This window comes from Oncorhynchus nerka, linkage group LG20 (assembly GCF_034236695.1).
Source record: "Oncorhynchus nerka isolate Pitt River linkage group LG20, Oner_Uvic_2.0, whole genome shotgun sequence".
Lineage (NCBI taxonomy): Eukaryota > Metazoa > Chordata > Actinopteri > Salmoniformes > Salmonidae > Oncorhynchus > Oncorhynchus nerka.
This window is the reverse complement of record NC_088415.1, coordinates 97,973,130-97,990,026: the sequence shown is the minus strand read 5'-3', so window position 1 is coordinate 97,990,026 and position 16,897 is coordinate 97,973,130. Positions and strand designations below refer to the sequence as shown.

Genomic DNA, 16,897 nt, shown 5'->3' with positions numbered 1-16,897 from the left:
GGAGCCGCAAAAGTTCTTCTGTGCAAAGGTGTTTATTTACAAGTGATTCCGGAACAAAAAACAACAGTACTGCCATCAACGTCTACCTTATGGGACAGCTTAAAAACAATGCTGCCCCATCCACAGCTCAATCCAAAAATGCCTCTTCCCTGACTGAAAGAGAGGCTCCTTTTGTAGGGCTAGCCCCTCCCCTCAGAACAATTAACCCTCATTAATTAATTAACAATACAAACCTACATTTTCCATGAACTAAACATACTAAAGGATATACATTGCAACACGGTTTTAAACAATATCACAACATAACATTTACAACATTACATCACTACTGACAATATCTTTCAATATGCCCATATGCATTAATGAGCCATTTGGGACAGGCACTATAAAGCCAACCCAATTCCCTTAGCTCGGGTCCTTTTCCAGCATACCCGGAAGCTACAGAGATGGAGAGAGAGGAACAGAACAAACAAACAATGCGCTCATCCACAACATTGATAAGTATAATAATTATTGTATCTCTCAAATATGAACATTGACAAGTGTGAAATGCATGCACCAAGACAGAAGTTAATTTGTGTGTCGACCCACATTGTTAACTTATCTTATAATGGCGCAGGGAGGAGTGATGAATATGTGTGTGCGTTAAAGAACCAAATGCTGCCCGCGGCCAGTGACGGACTTCTACGTCACAATGGCTGAATGGTTTTGGCGATGGACTGCAAATCTATTTTTATATGCACTTGTTGGTTCAATGTCGCACAACATTTATTATTTTAGATAAACTGAAGAATGTAGGAGCAATTCTAACTGCCACGAACAATGATAATGATTCAAATGTAATACACTTGAAATGACATCCAGCCCCTAAAACAAATGATTTTCTCATGCTCTGCATTGGCCGGGAATCGAACCCAGGTCAACTGCTTGGAAGGCAGCTATGCTCACCACTATACCACCAATGCTATGTGCAGCTCATTATCAACATGGAGACATCGATTCATATCTTGACCGTCATTTTTGTGGAAAGTGATAATTCTTTGACCAAACGGATCGTTGGTTTAGGTGTATGATTATGGCTTAGGTTGCGAGAGGTCCCTGGTTAAAACATCTATCATTTTAATCAGTACAGGTTACCTTCAGATTAGGCCCGTGACACTTGTGGGGAACGTAGGGCAAAACGGAGAACATTGCGACAAGTGGGGTCACATTACTTTGAAGCCCAAAGATTTTGGATTCTACAAACAGAAGTTGGCACATAGACTGTTCTGACTTCACACGAGTCTCCTGACACTTGTGGGGGATGTAGAGGAAAATTGAGAAAACCACCGTGTTCGTGAGGGTCTCCCCTTTCCAGAGAGTGGTCATGGGAATTTGTAGGTCAAACGGTCCGGAAGCTAGAGATGTTTTTGTGAGAAGACCGATTATAGGTATGTCTCATGGTTTGACAAAAACGATCTAGGTCCACCATCTTTCACTGCAGATATGGAGGGGTAACATAAGCAGTTGAGGAGGATGGAGACGGATACGCTGCGTCTCAATCTCTCTAGTTGAAAACTGATCTATTTGAATGGGTATTTTCAACATTAATTTACTTTGATTCACGTACCTTTGCATCATTTGACTCAAAATAAATGAGTTCCATTCTTTTTGAAGTCTTATTTTTTCATTTTCTCTTAAAAAAATGAATTGATCTCATTTTGCACTATATTCATTTGTAAAAACTCGTCATCAGTTAGCTGTCGCTACTGAAGAAGACAGAATGTGAAAGACACAGCAGATGAACTACAGAAGATTTGAACTGAAGCATGGTCAAGAGTTTGGAAGACTGTTATGCTCACAAGTAAAGCACAAAACACTCACATGATGTTCAATCGTTCCAAGCACCGTGGACACGTCAATCGATATCTTCACTGACATTGCTGCAGAAAGAAAAAAGAAGTATGTTACAGATGTGGTGAAGGCTTCAGGCATGATGCCTTTGCTTGATGCTCCAGTTGGAGAGGCTGAGGTGAAGCATGCTTTCAGGGGAGGACAGTGCACGGTAATCACAGTGGTTTGAGTGTATGACAGTGGAAAAAATATTGTGGGACGACAATTCGAAGAGAGAAAAATAAGTTACATGATACATCAAGAGATTTAAAACGAACGACGTGAAGGGATCATAAGAATTATTGGGTGTCGTTGTAGGAGTAAATGTTTGGGTTAAGGGGATTTCCCTGTTCCCAGAGACAAGGCATTTTTAAGGCGAGCACTCACTAATGCTGGTCTGAGTTTGTAATTAGACAAGTGAATAACGTATTGGGAATAGAGTTGTAATTAAAATACTAAGTCAAAGACGAGACAGGTATTTAGAGCAAAATGGATTCTAAATGATAACAAAGAGACAATTATGGTTTATGCCCATCGAAAAGCTTTTATAAAATTGGCGAATTTAGAGATGTTGGTTGGGGTGGTAAATTATAATTCAGGATTAGAACAGATGTGATAAATTAGGTTTGGTTAATCGAACAAGAATTATTTACAATCCATTTGAAGTCGCTACGAATTGGCAGGTTGAGCGCTTGATGATGACGTCACTAGCGAGACACTTTTGTCACCAGGGACTGGGAATAACGGAGCAAACTGTATGGCTGTTAGTGTGTGTATCGAGGCTTCGAGTAACCTTTCAGAAGTTGAGATAAAAGTGTTTTGTTTATTTGTTTATTGGTTATAGTCAATTTTAGGGTTTGATTTAACTTAGTTGAACAGTGTGTTCTGGCGGGTTTTAGATAGAACTCTTTGTTCGGAACGGATGAGAGTTAACCAAAATAAGTAAATTAAAGGAGCCATGAGAGAATGCGAATGCATATTTATATAAAATAAATATCGGGGATTAAATTACGGATTCCTTACACTGTGAAATGTACGACATTTGCGGCAGAGAGAAAAAGTAATGCATTGGATAATAATGTTATCGGGTTAATTGTATCTAAAGGTAGCATGGTCATTTAAGTAAACATATCCGTAGACGATGTTTAAAACTTATGATTAATGATTTGAGTCAAAGGGGAATAATCATTAGGTTTTAGTTATAGTTCACTTATTGAGTTTCTGATTCGAGGTAGCATTAGTGAATGATAGTTAGGGATGTGGTGTCTCACTTTTAGAGGCCTCCTGGGATTATAATTTTGGGGGAGAGAGCAGCTTTAAACGACCAAATTGAAAAAGGTCTGCAAATTATATATATATATATATATATATATAAAACAACTGTTAGAACGATTTGTTTTAGTGCAAGGAGATTTTAAAGAGGCACGCTCACATATGGAACCTTATGAGATGTTTTTTTTTATGGGTTTGAATTATACAGGTGACTATTTCTATTGTAAGGATAAAGGGATCTTTATGTCTAAAATGGTATGGCCTTTTGACCTTATCATGACTGGCTTCTGAGGTCTGATCAGCCTCAGGGGAGAGTCATTTGTATAATGAATGGGGTCATATTGAGTTACTACTTGATACCATCGATCACCACATTCTTTTGGAGAGATTGGAAACCCAAATTGGTCTACACGGACATGTTCTGGCCTGGTTTAGATCTTATCTGTCGGAAAGATATCAGTTTGTCTCTGTGAATGGTTTGTCCTCTGACAAATCAACTGTAAATTTCGGTGTTCCTCAAGGTTCTGTTTTAGGACCACTATTGTTTTCACTATATATTTTACCTCTTGGGGATGTTATTCGAAAACATAATGTAAACTTTCACTGCTATGCGGATGACACACAGCTGTACATTTCAATGAAACATGGTGAAGCCCCAAAATTGCCCTCGCTAGAAGCATGTGTTTCAGACATAAGGAAGTGGATGGCTGCAAACTTTCTACTATTAAACTCGGACAAAACAGAGATGCTTGTTCTAGGTCCCAAGAAACAAAGAGATCTTCTGTTGAATCTGACAATTAATCTTAATGGTTGTACAGTCGTCTCAAATAAAACTGTGAAGGACCTCGGCGTTACTCTGGACCCTGATCTCTCTTTTGAAGAACATATCAAGACCATTTCGAGGACAGCTTTTTTCCATCTACGTAACATTGCAAAAATCAGAAACTTTCTGTCCAAAAATGATGCAGAAAAATTAATCCATGCTTTTGTCACTTCTAGGTTAGACTACTGCAATGCTCTATTTTCCGGCTACCCGGATAAAGCACTAAATAAACTTCAGTTAGTGCTGAATACGGCTGCTAGAATCTGACTAGAACCAAAAAATTTGATCATATTACTCCAGTGCTAGCCTCTCTACACTGGCTTCCTGTCAAAGCAAGGGCTGATTTCAAGGTTTTACTGCTAACCTACAAAGCATTACATGGGCTTGCTCCTACCTATCTCTCTGATTTGGTCCTGCCGTACATACCTACACGTACGCTACTGTCACAAGACGCAGGCCTCCTAATTGTCCCTAGAATTTCTAAGCAAACAGCTGGAGGCAGGGCTTTCTCCTATAGAGCTCCATTTTTATGGAACGGTCTGCCTACCCATGTCAGAGACGCAAACTCGGTCTCAACCTTTAAGTCTTTACTGAAGACTCATCTCTTCAGTGGGTCATATGATTGAGTGTAGTCTGGCCCAGGAGTGGGAAGGTGAACGGAAAGGCTCTGGAGCAACGAACCGCCCTTGCTGTCTCTGCCTGGCCGATTCCCTCTTTCCACTGGGATTCTCTGCCTCTACCCTGTTACGGGGCTGAGTCACTGGCTTACTGGGGCTCTCTCATGCCGTCCTGGGGGGTGTGTCACCTGGGTGGGTTGATTCACTGTTGTGGTCGGCCTGTCTGGGTTGGCGCCCCCCCCTTGGGTTGTGCCGTGGCGGAGATCTTTGTGGGCTATACTCGGCCTTGTCTCAGGATGGTAAGTTGGTGGTTGAAGATATCCCTCTAGTGGTGTGGGGGCTGTGCTTTGGCAAAGTGGGTGGGGTTATATCCTTCCTGTTTGGCCCTGTCCGGGGGTGTCCTCGGATGGGGCCACAGTGTCTCCTGACCCCTCCTGTCTCAGCCTCCAGTATTTATGCTGCATTAGTTTATGTGTCGGGGCTAGGGTCAGTTTGTTATATCTGGAGTACTTCTCCTGTCCTATTCGGTGTCCTGTGTGAATCTAAGTGTGCGTTCTCTAATTCTCTCCTTCTCTCTTTCTTTCTCTCTCTCGGAGGACCTGAGCCCTAGGACCATGCCCCAGGACTACCTGACATGATGACTCCTTGCTGTCCCCAGTCCACCTGGCCATGCTGCTGCTCCAGTTTCAACTGGCCTGGGCCCCTAGGACCATGTCCCAGGACTACCTGACATGATGACTCCTTGCTGTCCCAGTCCACCTGGCCATGCTGCTGCTCCAGTTTCAACTGTTCTGCCTTACTATTATTCAACCATGCTGGTCATTTATGAACATTTGAACATCTTGGCCACGTTCTGTTATAATCTCCACCCGGCACAGCCAGAAGAGGACTGGCCACCCCACATATGCTCTCTCTAATTCTCTCTTTCTTTTTCTCTCTCTCTCGGAGGACCTGAGCCCTAGGACCGTGCCCCAGGACTACCTGACATGATGACTCCTTGCTGTCCCCAGTCCACCTGACTGTGCTGCTGCTCCAGTTTCAACTGTTCTGCCTTATTATTATTCGACCATGCTGGTCATTTATGAACATTTGAACATCTTGGTCATGTTCTGTTATAATCTCTACCCGGCACAGCCAGAAGAGGACTGGCCACCCCACATAGCCTGGTTCCTCTCTAGGTTTCTTCCTAGGTTTTGGCCTTTCTAGGGAGTTTTTCCTAGCCACCGTGCTTTTACACCTGCATTGTTTGCTGTTTGGGGTTTTAGGCTGGGTTTCTGTACAGCACTTTGAGATATCAGCTGATGTACGAAGGGCTATATAAATAAATTTGATTTGATTTGATTTGAACTGAAGCATGGTCAAGAGTTTGGAAGACTGTTATGCTCACAAGTAAAGCACAAAACACTCACATGATGTTCAATCGTTCCAAGCACCGTGGACACGTCAATCGATATCTTCACTGACATTGTAAATCGTCATTGAATGGAAACGCTAAACTGGCCTCAGAATATGGCCATTCTGATATAAATGATAAATTCCTCAGATAAGACCAAAAGTGTCTGTAAGTATCCTTAATCAGGGTAAGAGTGACAACAGGTCCACATATGGCTGAAATCTTAACAAATGGCAATAGGTATTTTCAAACGCAATGTTATTTATTTGAGGGTTAACAAGGCAGCTCAACTGTGACCTGTGGCTTGACTTTAGATGTGTGGCCGGGTTCAGATTACCCTGCAGACTTTAAGAGTGTCTTCCAGAATATGGCCATTTGGACATGAATTTAAAAATACCTCAGATAGGACAAAAAAGTGTCTGGAGCTATCCGTCATGGGTAAGAGTGACAACAGGTTTCCACATGTGAAAATGGGGAAATCTTGGCAAATGGCAGAATGGATATTCATGAGAATGGTGTCGTGTTGTATTGGGTGTATCATGGGATCTCACCTGAAATCTGTGGCTTGACTACAAACCTGTAACCTATGCTACTGTGGCCTATAGAGGCTAGAAGGATGAGATAACCAGGTGTGTAAAGTGTGTGAGTGGGATCCTGTCCCAAATGGACCTTTAATCCCCTATGTACTTGTGGAGATCTGAGAGGATATGATTGGTATAGAAACACGACTGAAACTTCAACCTCCAGGAGGGTCAGAAAATTCAATTTCGTTGTCGGCAGGATTGAACCTGCGCGGAAGATCTAATGGATTTCTGGTCCATCGCCTTAAACCACTGCGGCCCGACAAGCAGGCCTGTCGGCAAGTGAATGGTGCCACCAGGCGTAGCCTACAGAAAGTGATAATTGTTGCAACTGAAAGACAATGCAGTAACTCAGTAACAGATTATAATGCAATAAAGTGAATGTTCCACCTCATTCATTTGTTAATGCAGTACAGCTGTTTTTCTTATTTTCCTTGATCTTTGCCCAGCTCCAGAAGGTTTGCATTTGAGAGTTGTTTATTATAAATTGTTATTTCATCATCTTGTGTATTCTGCTACAACATGCATGACTCCCTGAGAGCAGACAAACAACTGTCAGAAGTGGGATTTAGACCAGCCTCCAATGGGACGATCTGCGGCCTGAGCATAGCGCCTGTAGACCGCTCGGACATCCCTGACTACAGCACATTACCTGGGTATCGGGTTAAAGAGTATGGGGTAAAAGTAGAAACAGAGCACAGCCTTCTAAAATCACCACAGAGACCAGTAAATTTGTACACCGATACCGACTTGCACTTTCAATAGTCATTGTTTTTATCAGTAAAAACTCAGTCATTGATTTAACCTCAATCTGGCCTTCAACGGAAAAGAGTAGTACGTCGTCATTGAATGAGCGCTAAACTGGCCTCAAGATATGGCCATTCTGATATAAATGATAAAATTCCTCAGATAAGACCTGAAAAAAGTGTCTGTAAGTATCAGCAATCATCAGGGTAGAGTGACAACAGGTCCACATGGCTGAAATCTTAACAAATGGCTCAATAGGTATTTTCAACGCAATCGTGTAAATCGTCATTGAATGAGCAGCTAAACCGGCCTCAGAATGTGGCCATTCATATATAAATGATATTCTCAGACAAGACCGAAAAGTGTCTACTAAATATCAACAATCATCAGGTAAGAGTGACAACAGGTCCACTGCTGAAATCTTAACAAATGGCTTAATGGGTATTTTCAACGCAATCGTGTTATTATTTATTTTGAGGTTTAACTCGACAGCTCACCTGTTGACCTAATGGCTTGACTTTAGATGTGGCCAGTTCGATTACCTCGCAGACTTTAAAGTGTCTTCAGAGATATGGCCATTTGGACAGTGAATTTAAAAATACCTCAGATAGGACCAAAAAGTGTCTGGGCTATCAAGTCAGGGTACGAGGTGACAACAGGTTTCCACATAGTGAAGAGTGGAAATCTTAGCAAATGGCAATGGTTATTCATGAGAATACGTATGTTGTTGTATTGTTGAGTGTATCATGGGATCTCACCTAGAAATCTGTGGCGACTACAAACCTGTAACCTATGCTACTGTGGCCTATAGAGACTAGAAGGATGGATAACTAGGTGTGTAAAGGTGTGAGTGGGATCCTGTCCCAAATGGACAACTAATCCTATGTACTTGAGGAGAGTCTGAAGGATACTGATTGGTATAAGAAACACGACGAAACTTCAACCTCCGGAGGAGGTCAAGAAAATTCAATTTCGTTGTCAGCCAGGATTCGAACCTGCGCAGGAAGATCCTAATGGATTTCTAGTCCATCGCCTTAACCACTCGGCCACGACAACAGGCCTGTCAGCAGTGAATGGGCCACCAGGCATAGTCTACAGAAAGTGATAATTTTACAACTGAAAGACAATGAAGTAACTCAGTAACTCATTATAATGCAATAAGATGAAATGTTCCCCTCATTCATTTGTTATTAAGTACAGCTGTTTTCTTATTTTCCTTGATCTTTGCTCAGCTCCAGAAGGTTTACATTTGAGAGTGTTTATTATAAATTGTTATTTCATCATCTTATTATTACTGCTAAGCAGCATGACTCCTGAGAGGCACTAAACAACTTTATCAGAAGTGGGATTTGAACCACGCCTCCATGGGAGACTGCGACCTGAACGCATGGCGCCTTAGACCAGCTCAGTCATCCTGACTACCTAGCACGTACCTGGAGTATCGGGTTAAAGTATGGGGTAAAGTAGAAATAGGCACAACCTTCTAAAATCTCCACAGAGACCAGTAAAATTTATGCACGATACCGACTTGCACTTTATTAGTCATTTGTTTTTATCAATGAAAAACTCCAGTCATTGATTTAACCTCAATATAGCTAACGGAAAAGAGTAGTAATCGATCATTGAATGAGCTAGCACAACGGCCTCAGAATGTGGCCATTCTGATCTACAATGATAAAATTCCTCAGATAAGACGAAAAAGTGTCTGTGAAGTATCAGCAATCATCAGGAGTAGAGTGACAGCAGGTCCACATAGCTGGGAAATCTTAACAAATGGCTTAATGGTACTTTCAGCGCAATGTGTTTATTATTTATTTTTGAGGTTTAACAAGGCAGCTCACCTATGACCTGTGAGCTTGACTTTAGATGTGGCCGAGTTCGATTACCCTACAGACTTTAAGAGTGTCTTCAGAATATGGCCATTTGGACATGAATTAAAAATGCCTCAGATAGGACCAAAAAAGTGTCTGGAGCTATCCGTCAGGAGTGAAGATGACAACAGGTTTCCACATGTGAAAATGGGGAAATCTTAGCAAATGGCTTAATGGTTATTCATGAGAATCGTGTTGTTGTATTGTTGAGTGTATCATGGGATCTCACCTGAAATCTGTGGCTTGACTACAAACCTGTCAACCTATGCTACTGTGGCCTATAGAGCTAGAAGGATGGATAACCAGGTGTGTAAAGGTGTGAGTGGGATCCTGTCCCAACTGGACAACTAATCCCTATGTACTTGTGGAGAGTCTGAGAGGATATGATTGGTATAAGAACACGATTAAACTTCAACCTCCGGAGGGTCAAGAAAATTCAATTTCGTTGTCGGCAGGATTCGAACCTGCTAGGAAGATCCTAATGGATTTCTGATCCATACGCCTTAACCACTTCGACCTACGACAGACCTGTCAGCAGTGAATGGGCACTGCAGGCATAGTCTACAGAAAGTGATAATTTTACAACGAATGACAATGCAGTAACTCAGTAACTCATTATAATGCAATAAAGTGAAATGTTCCCCTCATTCATTTGTTATTAAGTACAACTGTTTTCTTATTTTCCTTGATCTTTGCTCAGCTCCAGAAGGTTTACATTTGAGAGTGTTTGATATAAATTGTTATTTCATCATCTTATTATTACTGCTAAGCAGCATGACTCTGAGAGGCACTAAACAACTGTCAGAAGTGGGATTTGAACCCACGCCTCCATGGGAGACCTGGACACTGCGCCTTAGACCCGCTCGGACTACCTGACTACAGCACATTACCTGGGTATCGGGTTGAAAGAGTATGGGGTAAAAAAGTAGAAATAGGCACAGCCTTCTAAAATCTACACAGAGACCAGTAAATTTATGCACGATACAGACTTGCACTTTCAATGAGTCATTGTTTTTATCAATGAAAAACTCAGTCATTGATTTAACCTCAATATGGCCTTCAACGGAAAAGAGTAGTAAATCGTCATTGAATGAGCTCAAACTGGCCTCAGAATATGGCCATTCTGATATAAATGATAAAATTCCTCAGATAAGACTGAAAAAAAGTGTCTGTAAGTATCAGCAATCATCGAGGTAAGAGTGACAACAGGTCCACATCGGCTTAACAAATAGGCTCAATGGGTGTTTTCAAGCAGCTCGTGTAAGTCGATCATTGAATGAGCGCTAAACTGAGCCTCAGTGGCCATTCTGATATACCGTGATAAAAACAGACCAGACGAAAAGTGTCTGTAAATATCAGCAATCATCAGGGTAAGATTAGATGTGGCCAGTTTGATTACCCTGCAGACTTTAGAGTGTCTTCAGAATATGGCCATTTTGACATGAATTTAAAAATGCCTCAGATAGGACCAAAAATGTCTGGAGCTATCCAGTCCCAGGGTAAAAGTGACAACAGGTTTCCCACATGTCAAAATGGGAAATCTTAGCAAATGGCAGAATGGTTATTCATGAGAATCGTGTTGTTGTATTGTTGAGTGTATCATGGGATCTCACCTGAAATCTGTGACGACTACAAACCTGTAACCTATGCTACTGTGGCCTATAGAGCTATAAGGATGGATAACCAGGTGTGTAAAGGTGTGGTGGGATCCTATCCCAAATGGACAACTAATCCCTATGTACTTGTGGAGATCTGAGAGGGAATGATTGGTATAAGAAACACAACTAAACTTCAACCTCCGGAGGAGTCAAGAAAATTCAATTTCGTTGTCGGCAGGATTCGAACCTGCGCAGGAAGATCCCTAATGGATTTCTAGTCCATCGCCTTAACCACTCGGCCACGACAACAGGCATGTCAGCAGTGAATGGGCCACCAGGCATAGCCTACAGAAAGTGATAATTTTACAACTGAAAGACAATGCAGTAACTCATTAACTCATTATAATGCAATAAAATGAAATGTTCCCCTCATTCATTTGTTATTAAGTACAGCTGTTTTCTTATTTTCCTTGATCTTTGCTCAGCTCCAGAAGGTTTGCATTTGAGAGTGTTTATTATAAATTGTTATTTCATCATCTTATTATTACTGCTAAGCTGCATGACTCCTGATAGGAACTAAACAATTGTCAGAAGTGGGATTTGAACCCACGCCTCCATGGGAGACTGCGACCTGAACGCAGCGCCTTAGACCGCTCGGCCATCCTGACTACAGCACATTACCTGGGTATCGGGTTAAAAGTATGGGGTAAAAGTAGAAATAGGCACAGCCTTCTAAAATCACCACAGAGACCAGTAAATTTATGCACGATACCGACTTGCACTTTCAATAGTAATTTGTTTTTATCAATGAAAAACTCCAGTCATTGATTTAACCTCAATATGGCCTTCAATGGAAAGAGTAGTAAATCGTCATTGAATGAACGCTAAACTGGCCTCAGAATATGGCCATTCTGATGTAAATGATAAAATTCCTCAGATAAGACCGAAAAAGTGTATGGAAATATCAGCAATCATCAGGGTAAGAGTGACAACAGGTCCACATGGGGAAATCTTAACAAATGGCTTAATGGGTATTTTCAACGCAATCGTGTTATTATTTATTTTTAGGGTTTAACAAGGTTTCTCACCAATGACTTTAGATGTGGCCAGTTTGATTACCCTGCAGACTTTAAGAGTGTCTTCAGAATATGGCCATTTTGACATGAATTTAAAAATGCCTCAGATAGGACCAAAAAAAGTGTCTGGAGCTATCCGTCAGGGTAAGAGTGACAACAGGTTTCCACATGTCAAAATGGGGGAAATCTTAGCAAATGGCAGAATGGATATTCATGAGAATCGTGTTGTCGTATTGTTGAGTGTATCATGGGATCTCACCTGAAATCTGTGGCTTGACTACAAACCTGTAACCTATGCTACTGTGGCCTATAGAGCTATAAAGATGGATAACCAGGTGTGTAAAGGTGTGAGGTGGGATCCTATCCCAAATGGACAACTAATCCCTATGTACTTGTGGAGATCTGAGAGGAAATGATTGGTATAAGAAACACAACTAAACTTCAACCTCCGGAGGGGTCAAGAAAATTCAATTTCGTTGTCGGCAGGATTCGAACCTGCGCAGGAAGATCCTAATGGATTTCTAGTCCATCGCCTTAACCACTCGGCCACGACAACAGGCTTGTCAGCAGTGAATGGGCCACCGGGCATAGCCTAAAGAAAGTGATAATTTTACAACTGAAAGACAATGCAGTAACTCATTAACTCATTATAATGCAATAAAATGAAATGTTCCCCTCATTCATTTGTTATTAAGTACAGCTGTTTTCTTATTTTCCTTGATCTTTGCCCAGCTCCAGAAGGTTTGCATTTGAGAGTGTTTATTATAAATTGTTATTTCATCATCTTATTATTACTGCTAAGCTGCATGACTCCTGATAGGAACTAAACAATTGTCAGAAGTGGGTTTTGAACCCACGCCTCAATGGGACACTGCGACCTGAACGCAGCGCCTTAGACCGCTCGGCCATCCTGACTACAGCACATTACCTGGGTATCGGGTTAAAGAGTATGGGGTAAAAGTAGAAACAGGCACAGCCTTCTAAAATCACCACAGAGACCAGTAAATTTATGCACGATACCGACTTGCACTTTCAATAGTAATTTGTTTTTATCAATGAAAAACTCCAGTCATTGATTTAACCTCAATATGGCCTTCAATGGAAAAGAGTAGTAAATCGTCATTGAATGAACGCTAAACTGGCCTCAGAATATGGCCATTCTGATGTAAATGATAAAATTCCTCAGATAAGACCGAAAAAGTGTATGGAAATATCAGCAATCATCAGGGTAAGAGTGACAACAGGTCCACATGGGGGAAATCTTAACAAATGGCTTAATGGGTATTTTCAACGCAATCGTGTTATTATTTATTTTTAGGGTTTAACAAGGTTTCTCACCAATGACTTTAGATGTGGCCAGTTCGATTACCCTGCAGACTTTAAGAGTGTCTTCAGAATATGGCCATTTTGACATGAATTTAAAAATGCCTCAGATAGGACCAAAAAAAAGTGTCTGGAGCTATCCGTCAGGGTAAGAGTGACAACAGGTTTCCACATGTCAAAATGGGGGAAATCTTAGCAAATGGCAGAATGGTTATTCATGAGAATCGTGTTGTTGTATTGTTGAGTGTATCATGGGATCTCACCTGAAATCTGTGGTTTGACTACAAACCTGTAACCTATGCTACTGTGGCCTATAGAGCTATAAGGATGGATAACCAGGTGTGTAAAGGTGTGAGGTGGGATCCTATCCCAAATGGACAACTAATCCCTATGTACTTGTGGAGATCTGAGAGGATATGATTGGTATAAGAAACACAACTAAACTTCAACCTCCGGAGGGGTCAAGAAAATTCAATTTCGTTGTCGGCAGGATTCGAACCTGCGCAGGAAGATCCTAATGGATTTCTAGTCCATCGCCTTAACCACTCGGCCACGACAACAGGCTTGTCAGCAGTGAATGGGCCACCAGGCATAGCCTACAGAAAGTGATAATTTTACAACTGAAAGACAATGCAGTAACTCATTAACTCATTATAATGCAATAAAATGAAATGTTCCCCTCATTCATTTGTTATTAAGTACAGCTGTTTTCTTATTTTCCTTGATCTTTGCCCAGCTCCAGAAGGTTTGCATTTGAGAGTGTTTATTATAAATTGTTATTTCATCATCTTATTATTACTGCTAAGCTGCATGACTCCTGATAGGAACTAAACAATTGTCAGAAGTGGGATTTGAACCCACGCCTCCATGGGAGACTGCGACCTGAACGCAGCGCCTTAGACCGCTCGGCCATCCTGACTACAGCACATTACCTGGGTATCGGGTTAAAGAGTATGGGGTAAAAGTAGAAACAGGCACAGCCTTCTAAAATCACCACAGAGACCAGTAAATTTATGCACGATACCGACTTGCACTTTCAATAGTAATTTGTTTTTATCAATGAAAAACTCCAGTCATTGATTTAACCTCAATATGGCCTTCAATGGAAAAGAGTAGTAAATCGTCATTGAATGAACGCTAAACTGGCCTCAGAATATGGCCATTCTGATGTAAATGATAAAATTCCTCAGATAAGACCGAAAAAGTGTATGGAAATATCAGCAATCATCAGGTTTAGATGCCGGATTTGATTACCCTGCAGACTTTAAGAGTGTCTTCAGATTATAGCCATTTTGACATTTAAAAATGCCTCAGATAGGACCAAAAAAAGTGTCTGGAGCTATCCGTCAGGGTAAGAGTGACAACAGGTTTACATGTCAAAATGGGGAAATCTTAACTGTTAATAACGATGATTATTCAGAGAGAAATAGATGTTATGACAAACTTGAGTGTATCATGGGATCTACACAAATCTGGCAAGCGACTACAAACCTGTAACCACATGCTACTGGCCTATAGAGCTATAGGATGGATAACCAGGTGTGTAAAGGTGTGAGGTGGGATCCTGTCCCAAATGGACAACTAATCCTATGTACTTGTGGAGATCTGAGGAGGATATGATTGGCATAAGAAACACGACTAAACTTCAACCTCCGGAGGGTCAAGAAAATTCAATTTAGTTGTCGGCAGGATTCGAACCTGCGCAGGAAGATCCTAATGGATTTCTAGTCCATCGCCTTAACCACTCGGCCACGACAACAGGCCTGTCAGCAGTGAATGGGCCACCAGGCATAGTCTACAGAAAGTGATAATTTTACAACTGAAAGACAATGAAGTAACTCAGTAACTCATTATAATGCAATAAAGTGAAATGTTCCCCTCATTCATTTGTTATTAAGTAGCTGTTTTCTTATTTTCCTTGATCTTTGCTCAGCTACAGAAGGTTTGCATTTGAGAGTGTTTATTATAAATTGTTATTTCATCATCTTATTATTACTGCTAGCAGCATGACTCCTGAGAGGCAACTAAACAACTGTCAGAAGTGGGATTTGAACCCACGCCTCCATGGGAGACTGCGACCTGAACGCAGCGCCTTAGACCGCTCGGCCATCCTGACTACAGCACATTACCTGGGTATCGGGTTAAAGAGTATGGGGTAAAAGTAGAAATAGGCACAGCCTTCTAAATCACTACAGAGACCAGTAAATTTATGCACGATACCGACTTGCACTTTCAATAGTCATTTGTTTTATCAATGAAAAACTCCAGTCATTGATTTAACCTCAATATGGCCTTCAACGGAAAAGAGTAGTAAATCGTCATTGAATGAACGCTAAACTGGCCTCAGAATATGGCCATTCTGATATAAATGATAAAATTCCTCAGATAAGACCGAAAAAGTGTCTGGAAGTATCAGCAATCATCAGGGTAGAGTGACAACAGGTCCACATGGCTGAAATCTTAACAAATGGCTTAATGGGTATTTTCAACGCAATCGTGTTATTATTTATTTTGAGGGTTTCAACAAGCAGCTCAACTGCGACCTGCGGCTTGACTTTAGATGTGGCCAGCTCAGATTACCTCCAGACTTTAAGAGTGTCTTCAGAATATGGCCATTTTGACATGAATTTAAAAATGCCTCAGATAGGACCAAAAAGTGTCTGGAGCTATCCGTCAGGGTAAGAGTGACAACAGGTTTCCACATGTGAAAATGGGGAAATCTTAGCAAATGGCTTAATGGTTATTCATGAGAATCGTGTTGTTGTATTGTTGAGTGTATCATGGGATCTCACCTGAAATCTGTGGCTTGACTACAAACCTGTAACCTATGCTACTGTGGCCTATAGAGCTAGAAGGATGGATAACCAGTGTGTAAAGGTGTAGGTGGGATCCTGTCCCAAATGGACAACTAATCCTATGTACTTGAGGAGATCTGAGAGGATATGATTGGTATAAGAAACACGACTAAACTTCAACCTCCGGAGGGGTCAAGAAAATTCAATTTCGTTGTCGGCAGGATTCGAACCTGCGCAGGAAGATCCTAATGGATTTCTAGTCCATCGCCTTAACCACTCGGCCACGACAACAGGCCTGTCAGCAGTGAATGGGCCACCAGGCATAGTCTACAGAAAGTGATAATTTTACAACTGAAAGACAATGAAGTAACTCAGTAACTCATTATAATGCAATAAAGTGAAATGTTCCCCTCATTCATTTGTTGATTAAGTACAGCTGTTTTCTTATTTTCCTTGATCTTTGCTCAGCTCCAGAAGGTTTACATTTGAGAGTGTTTATTATAAATTGTTATTTCATCATCTTATTATTACTGCTAAGCAGCATGACTCCTGAGAAGCACTAAACAACTGTCAGAAGTGGGATTTGAACCCACGCCTCCATGGGAGACTGCAGACTGAACGCAGCGCCTTAGACCGCTCGGCCATCCTGACTACAGCACATTACCTGGGTATCGAGTTAAAGTATGGAGGTAAAAGTAGAAATAGGCACAGCCTTCTAAAATCACCACAGAGACCAGTAAATTTATACATGATACCGACTTGCACTTTCAATAGTCATTTGTTTTTATCAATGAAAACTCCAGTCATTGATTTAACCTCAATATGGCCTTCAACGGAAAAGAGTAGTAAATCGTCATTGAATGAACGCTAAACTGGCCTCAGAATACGGCCATTCTGATGTAAATGATAAAATTCCTCAGATAAGACCG

General features: G+C 41.3%; 7 non-coding genes across 7 annotated transcripts; all 7 read right to left on the bottom strand.

The window, feature by feature from the left end:
• Positions 1 to 893: 893 nt before the first annotated feature.
• Positions 894 to 965, bottom strand: trnag-ucc (transfer RNA glycine (anticodon UCC)). Its single transcript has one exon. It is a non-coding gene; the product is annotated as a tRNA-Gly (tRNA).
• A 10,394-nt stretch (positions 966 to 11,359) lies between these two features.
• Positions 11,360 to 11,442, bottom strand: trnal-cag (transfer RNA leucine (anticodon CAG)). Its single transcript has one exon. It is a non-coding gene; the product is annotated as a tRNA-Leu (tRNA).
• Positions 11,443 to 12,324: 882 nt separating this feature from the next.
• trnas-aga (transfer RNA serine (anticodon AGA)) lies at positions 12,325 to 12,406 on the bottom strand. Its single transcript has one exon. It is a non-coding gene; the product is annotated as a tRNA-Ser (tRNA).
• A 1,245-nt stretch (positions 12,407 to 13,651) lies between these two features.
• On the bottom strand, positions 13,652 to 13,733 carry trnas-aga (transfer RNA serine (anticodon AGA)). Its single transcript has one exon. It is a non-coding gene; the product is annotated as a tRNA-Ser (tRNA).
• A 276-nt stretch (positions 13,734 to 14,009) lies between these two features.
• Positions 14,010 to 14,092, bottom strand: trnal-cag (transfer RNA leucine (anticodon CAG)). Its single transcript has one exon. It is a non-coding gene; the product is annotated as a tRNA-Leu (tRNA).
• A 1,114-nt stretch (positions 14,093 to 15,206) lies between these two features.
• Positions 15,207 to 15,289, bottom strand: trnal-cag (transfer RNA leucine (anticodon CAG)). The gene has a single exon. It is a non-coding gene; the product is annotated as a tRNA-Leu (tRNA).
• An 888-nt stretch (positions 15,290 to 16,177) lies between these two features.
• trnas-aga (transfer RNA serine (anticodon AGA)) lies at positions 16,178 to 16,259 on the bottom strand. Its single transcript has one exon. It is a non-coding gene; the product is annotated as a tRNA-Ser (tRNA).
• Positions 16,260 to 16,897: the final 638 nt, after the last annotated feature.